The 10,128-nt window shown below is 41.1% G+C and overlaps 1 long non-coding RNA gene across 1 annotated transcript; it reads right to left on the bottom strand.

Annotated features, from left to right (window-relative positions):
- Positions 1-1,970: 1,970 nt before the first annotated feature.
- On the bottom strand, positions 1,971-7,333 carry LOC137444502 (uncharacterized). The gene is made up of 2 exons (XR_010988175.1): positions 7,038-7,333; positions 1,971-6,733 (listed from the first exon to the last, which is right to left on the bottom strand). It is a non-coding gene; the product is annotated as an uncharacterized lncRNA (long non-coding RNA).
- Between the last annotated feature and the right edge of the window lie 2,795 nt (positions 7,334-10,128).

The raw sequence follows: 10,128 nt of genomic DNA, 5'->3' as shown, positions 1-10,128 counted from the left end.
TTTATTAAACTATCCTTATCTTGACCCACAAGCCTTTTGTTATACTTTTTTCTCTCCCTTGTCTAGCTGAGGAGGGGGAATAATAGTACAGTTCTGGTGGCCAGTTAGCATCCAGCCAAGGTTGACCCACCACAAAACCTCTTAATTTTCACCATCTGAGTATCTACTGATTCCCTCCAGACTTGTTCAAACTTTGATATCTCAGGCTGTTTCTTGTCCTATTACACACAAATAAATCTCCATCTGCATTAGTCTCCAATTCTGACTCGGGTAAGGTAAGATGTACATCACTATTTATTCCTGTATGAAACAGATATAGACTTTCTCTACAGAGCTGGACTTCTACAGGACAATGAAAAATGAAAAGATGTTTTGTATTTGTTTCCAGGCCACTTAACCCATTTTTCATTGTTATTCCTGTGGTAGTTTTAGGCTATGGCTTCAAAATTCAGCTTGTGAGCCTACCCACCCTCACATGCATGCACACCTTCTCTCTTTATCCAGCTGTTGCAATCCAGTGTTGCAAATCACTGACATTTGATTGTATCCAAGGTCTGCTCTTGCAGGTTTACCGTCTTAGTTGATCTGCCATCACAGCCAGCATAAATTGGCTCTTCTTTTGAGAAGGTCCAACATCAAAGGGTTATTTCTGTCAGGCATTATTCTTGTGAATTGGTAAGAGCCAGGCTGGAGCATGATAGACTCCAAAGGTTTCTGCAAGATGTAGATGAGATGAATATTCTACTTAAGATAGTACTGCACAAATTCCTCTCTAACAAGTCTCCCCTTGGGAACTGCAACCCCATTTACAGTTGGAAAGACCTGTCATCAAGTATAAGGCTTGGAAATCTTGTAAAAAAGTAACCTAAAAATAATTGATTAAGTCACAGATGCAAAGGTACTACAAAGTGAAGAGATGCAAAACCTGCAGAAAGCAAGCTAGTATAATGCCAGGGCAATTATAAATCCTTTTCTGCAAGTCTTTAAGTGGATTACCAAGCACAGCTGGTTTTCTTTTTTTATTTTATTACTATTCTCAGTGATACTTTAATACCCTTGACTTGCCCTTAAATATCAAATAAAGGCATCGTTTGATTTATGAGGATTAAAAATCTCTTCATTAACGCTATTGTAGGGGTTTCACAATAAATGTAACAGCATGTTGCCCAGGGATAAAAAAACAGAACCACATTCACACTCCCAGGTGATAGTTACCATTACCTTTTAGCCATCAGACTGGGCAAACTGATGAATGGCTTTAATGAACAGGTCAATCAAGGGTCAAAACAATTAGCAGATAAGCTTTTATTTAAAAGGGAAGTTTAAAGGTGCTTGTGAAAAGAAAGATAAAGCTTTTTCTGTCAGTTATTGCGGTCTGTTTGAGAGAGGTTTCAGCAACAGGAATGCTTCACTGAGCCTGGGTGGTGTGTACTGTCAATTTTGTGTAACCCTACCAGGCCACAGCCCTGAAGGGATTGAATGGTACTGGAGTGGTAGGATTGTGGTAATTGGACATAGTAAGACTGTGTAAACAAGACACAGTAATGGTTGGAAGCTTAGAGATAGCAGGAGTGTGGACAGAGACACAAAATTGTGCTTTATGAGAAAAAACACAGACTCTATCTCGTAGTAAAACATCCACTGAGAGGTGTGTGTACACCTGTAGTTCAATTCATGCTTCCTACCCAGGAGAGCACTGCTGAGAAAGGTGAAATGACAAGAATTGCAAATCCTTCCCCAGAAGCAGCCCATGATTTCTCACAGCATATTTTAATGTGCTCTTAGTGGATGTGCTTTGTTTGTTTTAATTACTTCTCTGTATTGCCAAGATGTTAAATTTCTTTTTCTAGTCTAGTTTATACAAATGCCTTTGTTCAAGGGATTGTCACAGAGGACTTTGCTGCTTATGTTTTTCTCTGAAAATTTATTCTTGATTTACTCTGAAAAGCATTGATAGGAAAGCAAAAAAATACCTGCAAAAGAGTTAGCAGAGAGCTTTATTTGTAACAAATGCAACAACATATTTGGAACTGAAAATCATCTAGCACATTCAGCAGTCATGCAATCAAAACTTGAAGGATAACCTACCTGAAAACCACAGTTACCAACCTAGAACATGTGCAAGTTCTAATCCTCTTGGAAAGGGATTGAGTAGTCTAAAAAGCTGTATTCCAGTTAGGCAATTTCAAGGTGACATGCAAAGGGATTACATACAAGAGCTGTATTAGATTTACACTTAAGTGCTCTTAGGAACAGGTCACAGAACTTTACCTTTTGTGGTGTTGATCTATACTCAAGCTTTGTTTTCTAGAAGCTTTTCCTGGGGCAGTATTCTTTTCCCTGCATAGAAGAGTTTGAATTTCGTAGGACAATGTGTAACTAACAAGAGATAAAAACAATGGATTAATGATTAGCCTGAACCCTGACAACATCTTTTTAATCTTTTCTCATCACTGAGGAAAAACAATTATATTATTCAAAATCATACCTGAGCTGTCTATACAACATCACTAACCTGTATCAGACAAATCAGCAGCATGGCCAACAAAAGCATGAGTCCTTACACAGCCCTTCCTTTGTCTACACTACACACTTGCAGGATTTGAATTGCATCAAGGGTTTCTACGATTAGGCTCCGAGGTGACCTAATTGTGGCCTTCCAGTATCTGAAGGGGGCCTACAGGAAGGCTGGGGAAGGACTTCTCAGGATCTCAGGGAGTGATAGGACTAGGGGGAATGGAATGAAGCTGGAGGTGGGGAGATTCAGGCTGGATGTGAGGAGGAGGTTCTTCACCATGAGAGTGGTGAAACCCTGGAATGGGTTGCCCAGGGAGGTGGTCGGGGCCCCGTCCCTGGAGGTGTTTAAGAGCAGGCTGGATGAGGCTCTGGCCAGCCTGATCTAGTGTGGGGTGTCCCTGCCCATGGCAGGGGGGTGGGAACTAGATGATCCTTGTGGTCCCTTCCAACCCTGAACGATACTATGATATTATGAATTAGATCAGCACTGTTACCTCCCCGTTCCATAATGAGCCCTGAGATATTTGGGAGATATTCCTTGGCATCAAGATCTGGAGCATATTCAGATGACATTTTACTTTATGTGCATTCCCAGCATTGGTAGTTTTAGAGAAAAGGTTGAAGCTGTTCACATACAGAATAATTTTAAAGTCAAGGGAAAATTTCCAATCATTTGGAATCCAGAACTTCTAAACCAGACTCAAGATTTTTACAAGAGCTTTCCAAGAAATACAACAAGGCCTTAGGTGGTGGATGGCCTTTGAACAACACAAGGCCTTTGTCAGTATTGACTCTACAGTCAACATATGATACACAAAAATTCTATTTGTTTCAGTGATCCAGTGCAAAAAACTCTCATTCAAAGTGCTTTTGAGCATTTGGCAGCCCTATTTCTCACCTGGAATTTCAGCTCTCACTACCAGAATTGCATTGCACAGCTCTCTTGACCATCTAGTCTACTTTTCATCAGCAGTTTCTGATGCTAATTAAAAGTAAATTTACATATCTCAAACTATTTACATTTATTTTTTGACATGACAGTAATTCACTCTTCTGCATGAATTATGAGTCTTGTCTGTCTGTGTTGTCTTTTCACAATCTTTTCCTCAGCTCTCTGGCCACTCAGCCCTAAAGCAAGGTCTTGCAAATACTGTCACAATATGTCATACTACAGGTTAAAAAGATGATTTTCTTGATTAGAATGGACAACACCGATTTATTGCTCGCATAATTTAAATAGCATGACCAACTCACTGATAAAGTTTCATCTAGAATAGTGTTAAAGAAATGATAAAGTGAGAAAAAAACCCTTTCATTTCTTCTAGGTTCATTACAAAACATTGAGCTTTTACTGATCCATACACAGTATCACAGTATGACTTAGGTTGGAAAGGACCTCGAGGATCATCGAGTCCAACCTAAAAAAATCTTTAGGTGTTTTTTTTATTAAAGAGCCTGGTGGGGTTGGCCTCCCCTGGCCACTACACAGGTGTCTCCTTGCTCTGTGGTGTCTCCTTGCTCTGTGCCGCCTTCAACTCACTTCTCTGCTTCAGCTTCTCTGCTTTCAGCTTCTCTGCTTTCAGCTTCTGTGCCTCCTGGAAAACCTTGATACAGAAGGCCTTCTTCACCAGCCAGCGCTTGGTGGACTTCCTGTTGTAGGCAGGGGGGATGGTGTACTGGATGCCCAGCAGCTTGCAGGTGTTTTCGAAGGCGTCGTAGCGGACACGGCGCAAGTAGGAGAGGATCTTCTTCCGCTGGTCCATGGCCATCAGCATGCGCCGGCGGTTGCTCTTATCCTTGGGATACCTCCGGAGATGCTCGTCTATAGTGCGTATCTTGGCAGTCAGTGCGGCAACTTGCACCTCACTACACTACGCTAATACAGCATCATAAGAGCTGGTCCTGTTAAACACTGAGGAATGGATGGATTTGTTTTTTCTGGATGCAGTTTCAGAAATGGAAAGGAAATGCTAAAATAACATTCATCCTGCAGTAGAAGCCCTGAAGGTTCTACTCTGGCATTTGTACATGTTTAGGCAGAAAGATTCTCTCTCTCCTGTGAGGGGATAAGACACAGGAAGTGTAAAAGAAGAGCAAATGTGTTTCCAGAATAAACAAGAACGGAATATATGCCAGCTGCATAGTACCTTGGTATATATCAGTGTTAGAAGATGAATTTTGTCTTCAGTTACTGTCTGCATAAAGTTGATCTATTCTCCTTTAATAGGGAAATGACATTTGATCTATTTCATCCAGTTAGTTCATTCAGATACTAACGTGAAGTTGATGACTTATTTTACTCTTAAGCATGATGAACAGGAAAGCAACACAGTGAAACTCCTGTTGATGTGGTATAGATAGTTCCCTACTTATGTACCAAACTTAATACAAATGCATTTTCTGGCTGTCCTGCTAAGTGTTTGTAGAGTCCAAAGCAGGCGGTCTTGGGAAGATAACACAATAACAGAGTAACACTGTGTGGAAACTGATGTTCCAACACATACTTCAGGTTAGTCAAAATTTGCCTCTGTCTGCAATTCATTACAAGCATCACTTCTTACAAAGAAAGCAAAATAGAGTATTTCATTACAAATTAATACCTTAGACCAGCTTAAGGCTGCATATATCAATGCTCCAGCCAGCCAGCAGCTTGTGCATTAAACAGTATTGCTCATTTTCACAATTTTACATTTGGTAGTCTAGGAATTAGAATGATATTAGACCACTGCACACAGGATGGCCAAGAAAAGTACCAGAAACAATAGAGAAATGAAGAGAGACAGAAATAATATATGTGAATCAGCACCACCAATACCAAGCAGAAAAATGTAACTGTAACATCTGAGGTGACTCACAGGATTTCACAGCAGATATTCATAATTAAACTATACAGAGAATCCAAGATGCCCTTACTTTGATCCCCTTCAAAAAGGTTTTCTTATAAGGTGTTAAAAGGTTAATGATACAGTGATACATTACAGGAGAAAGCAAGTTCTTCTGTGCTATGGGACTAGTCACCGACACACTCTTATAGCCCAGGTTGCAGTGAAGCCAAGTACTCAACTACATATTACTTCCATGCAACAGTTTCTATGAAAATCAAGATTATTGGACTATTGCTGTTGATTTCTGGAAAAGAAAGGAAACTGCAAAGAAGTGCCACTCAGCTTTTCTAATGGAATACTTAATCTAGCAATTCTAAAAGGCTGTATAAGACTAATGGTTCTTCTTGCAGCAATTACACCTCAATCTGTTTTGGAAAAGGAGAGGCGTGTTAACAGAAATGTCCAAAGGTGTGAATTATTTTCCACACCATTGTGCTCATCCTGCTGCAACTCCTATTGACCACGAAGAGACTGACAAATGACATCCTACCTCTGCTGTCTGCCTTCACATTCAAAACACATTTAGAAACCAGCTCCACTATTTATTTATTAAAGCTGGTGGAAGCTTGCAAGACTTGTAGTAATATCCTGCCGCCCAGCATCCTTTTTGTTCCATATATTTAGAGTCTAAGAACATTTTTTTTTCTTACCAAAGCATAAAAAGCAAACTACAAAAGGAATAATTTCATTTTGGCTGAATCTCTATTCCTGTCCTCATTAGTTATGCTGATTTTTCTTAACACCCCTTCAACTGTTACAAATAATAAAACATGAGAATCTAAATCTTTCTTGCCTGTGTCTTGTAATTCCATTTTAGCTATGCTTAAATACACTTAACTCCCAATCAGAAACTCATTATTTAACACAGAGATTCTAATGTCAGTGAGCTTTAGATCAAACTTCTAATGTTAACAAAGCAACTGGAGAACTAATAGTTTTGTTCCACTTGTTAAGTTAAATGTCAAATAATTCTTAGCTGATTTAAAAATGCAAGTGTTGTTCTAGAGCTGTGGGCTCCAGCCTGGCTTTTTAAAGGATCTATGAAATCATGTCTTTAAAGAAATACTCCCCATTGAGACCCCCCAACACCAAACCCAGAGACTTCTGTAAAAACCCAATGAAAACTATTGACTTTAACAGACTTTAGATAAAAGCCCTGTAATGTGAAGAGCTCTGTCATAAATGGTTCTGGCCAGGGCTATCTGCCAACAATTCAGATGTGAAAGAGGTTGCAGCCTGAGAAAACTGACCTTGCTTGTTGGCAAATCCTGCGAAGAGCTGTCTCAAAGAAGGAAAATAGGAGTGCTTTGTGTCTCTGCCCTTGCTTCTTGCTGGAGAATGAAAAGTGGATGTTGGTAAGAGGAAATAAGTTGGCCAACATCCAATTAATTCCTTTTATTTTTCAGGTCTTTGATGTACAATTTAAATGAACCTTCTCCCCATTTTTGAAAGGCTCAACAGATCAATATTTACATGCACATATTCCAAAACGGTACTCAAAATTGTTGCCTAATTATATCTGATACCAGAGCGTGCCGACTGGTAAGAAAAGTCAGCAGCCTGCTTCCGAAACATTTTGGTGTTTCCTGCTCATTGGAGTTGCTTGCCTAGCACATGAGATCAACTCGCACCTACCTGGATGAGCCATAAACTGAAGCAGACTCACAGTGTTTGCTACAACTGGTGTATTATAACTGCCCTCACTGCCTCCTCTGCTAGCACCCTAAAAATGATGCAACTGGAAAGAATACTTTCTTCAAGGTTAGTACTAAGGACAGAGTATTGGAAGCAGAAGCAGTTTGCTCCTTTTGCAGATGAGCTGGAAAGAATTTCCGGTTTATCTAGATCTCTGTTCTTTGTCCAGCACCTTAAAGAATCAGATTGCATTTTAAAAACAAACTGGAGCTCCCCAGTGCTCCCCATCCCCCTAAAGTCATTGCATCAGATTGATGTGGTGGGATGGAAGGTAAGGCCGAGAAGCCTCCTCCCTTCCCCCTTTGTAAAGTAAAAGGGAAAAAAAAATTGAAGGGAAAGGAAAAAAAAACTCGCAAGCTGAATTAGCAAAGCAGTGGAGCTATATTTACAAAGCGATGTAGGGTTTGCAGGGGATTATTTACAAATTCACAATATCTACAATATATACAAAGATATACAACAGAGTAACACAGAAATGAGAGTGCCCCCCTCGGCAGAGAGGGGTCCCCCACCTCCGCTCTCCCCTCTCTTCCCCCCCCCTTTCCCCAGAATGGGATAGAAAGAGAAAGAGAAGAGAGGAAAAAAAAGTTAGAAGCAGTTTGTGTTAATTGGAAGGGAGTTAGTATACAGGCCTGTTATCTGGTTTTCAAGGCCGAGGCGTTGGCAGAAAGCCCAGGACAGAAAGCTGTTGCCTGAAGAAGAGGCGGAAGCAAGACTGACTGAGAAGTGCTGGAAATGTCCAGTATAGTCCCAGCTCAGAAGTGCTTCCTCCCACTCGTCCAATGAAATTAGTTTAGACTATTCCTTCCGTTTACCAACTTCCGTCCACCATATTCCCTTTCTTAAGGGGGCAACGTCAACCGGCCACAATTGATTTTGATTTAACCATTCTTGGAGACATGGGATATTTAGAGGCATTAACTGATGAACATGAGTACCACACTATTTATCACAAAACAGATGTTCATAGTATCATTCAGGGTTGGAAGGGACCACAAGGATCATCTAGTTCCAACCCCCCTGCCATGGGCAGGGACACCCCACACTAGACCAGGCTGGCCAGAGCCTCATCCAGCCTGGCTTAAACACCTCCAGGGACGGGGCCTCGACCACCTCCCTGGACAACCCATTCCAGGGCTTCACCACTCTCATGGTGAAGAACCTCCTCCTCACATCTAGCCTGAATCTCCCCACCTCCAGCTTCATTCCATTCCCCCTAGTCCTATCACTCCCTGTGATCCTGAGAAGTCCTTCCCCAGCCTTCCTGTAGGCCCCCTTCAGATACTGGAAGGCCACAATTAGGTCACCTCGGAGCCTTCTCTTCTGCAGACTGAACAGCCCCAACTCCTTCAGTCTGTCCTCATAGGAGAGGTGCTCCAGCCCTCTGATCATCCTTGTGGCCCTTCTCTGGACACGTTCCAGCACCTCCACATAAAGTCTAGGGTCTTGATACATCAGTGACCATAGTGTCTGTGGTAACAGAACCATAGGTTTAGTTGCTGCTTGGGAGTCCAGTGCTTGAACACATGTTGCCAAAATTATTTGCAACCAGAATTTCTGGTAACATCCCTAGGGGTGTTTCACTGTCAGTGTAAATCTCTAGTTGAAGAGGTAGATGTATGACAGGCAAATAACTTCATTACTCTGAAAATACAGTTTCACACGGATCATTTTAACACAAAGTAAGTTGCATTTGGCTCAGAAGGGTCTCATCAGCAAGGAAATAGATATGGACTGTGGGTGTACTGCCTCCAATAAATACTGTGGAAGGTACAGACAGTATTTGTATTATCCCTGCCTTCCCCAGTGTGATAGGTATGCGATAGCAATTCTCTCTAGTTCTGATACGCTGTTCTGCCTGTGTCTTCTTGACCTTTTCACAGCCAAAAAGGCCCTTTCAGACCTTTGCAGCATTGAACTAGCTCAGTAGTTTAAAATGGCCACAGGGAGTTAGGTCTGTGGACCTATGCAATTGGTTCTTTTTCAAACAGGAGGAAGAAAGAGAAGCTAGTATACAGTTCAAGCACATCTTGTGGTTAGTTGATGCAGTGGATTTTTAGGGAATTCATTGTTGAGCATTTCAGAGTGGCCATGTACATTGTTTCTGTAGCTGCCTGCCAGGATACAAAAAAGGGAAGATTTTTACTGATGCAATTGGTAAAGCAATGGATGACTTACCTCAGATATTATTTCATGAAAAATCAAGTAGTTATGCCCATCAAATGCTTTTTACAGGAACTGTTTCTCACTTGTGCTTGCTGGTGGTTCATTCCAGTATGGACAAAGAGCTTATCCTTTCTTTCTGGAAGATTTTCCACAGCTTAACCCCTTCTTTTGACATTTCCCTGCCTACTATACCAGCCTTACTTTGACCAGCACTTTTTCTTCATGCCGTAACAGACACTTGCTTTTCACAGTGTTACGGAGTACAAAATCATTTGAGCTACACAAATTCATACCCTAGAAAACTGAAGACTTTATGTCACACTCAAGGCTGAGATACAATGAGAACAATTCTAGTGGGCAGCATGGTGGTAAGAGTTTTCTGTCATCAGTGTTTGGAAGTAATGAACAAACCTCAACAATCCGAATGCAAGTCTTGCCATGCTTTCTGTAATTTGTTGTGGTACATCACAAGGTGTTGTTGGTCTCCATTGTTATGATTTCACCTCTTTCCAGTGAGCAACAGAGGCAGCCTAGCCTCTGTGGAATTACAAACATGGGTTGGCTTTTGTATTGGGGAGCTACAATGAGCTGAATATGGAAGCAGCAGAACACAAGAAACTGGTAAGGCTGGATATGGCAAAAGGAAGAGAATTCGCTAATACACAAATGAATGCTAATATAAGAATGAGAAAGAAGAGGCACAGGTAAATAGCATCATAAAAGGGTCTGAGTATCTTGTGCTGCCACCCTTTTTTCTTATTGGGTTGTCTCTTTTTGGCTGTGTAAAGAGATAACAGAAAATTATTTCCTTATGCATGTATGGAGCTGGCCTGTGACTGGAGAAATCCTCATCACAGTAATAGTA

This window comes from Melanerpes formicivorus, unplaced genomic scaffold, assembly GCF_026170545.1.
Source record: "Melanerpes formicivorus ecotype bairdi unplaced genomic scaffold, bMelFor1.0.p_v2 SCAF_12, whole genome shotgun sequence".
In the NCBI taxonomy this organism is placed as follows: Eukaryota; Metazoa; Chordata; class Aves; order Piciformes; family Picidae; genus Melanerpes; species Melanerpes formicivorus.
This window is presented reverse-complemented; position numbering and strand designations above follow the sequence as displayed.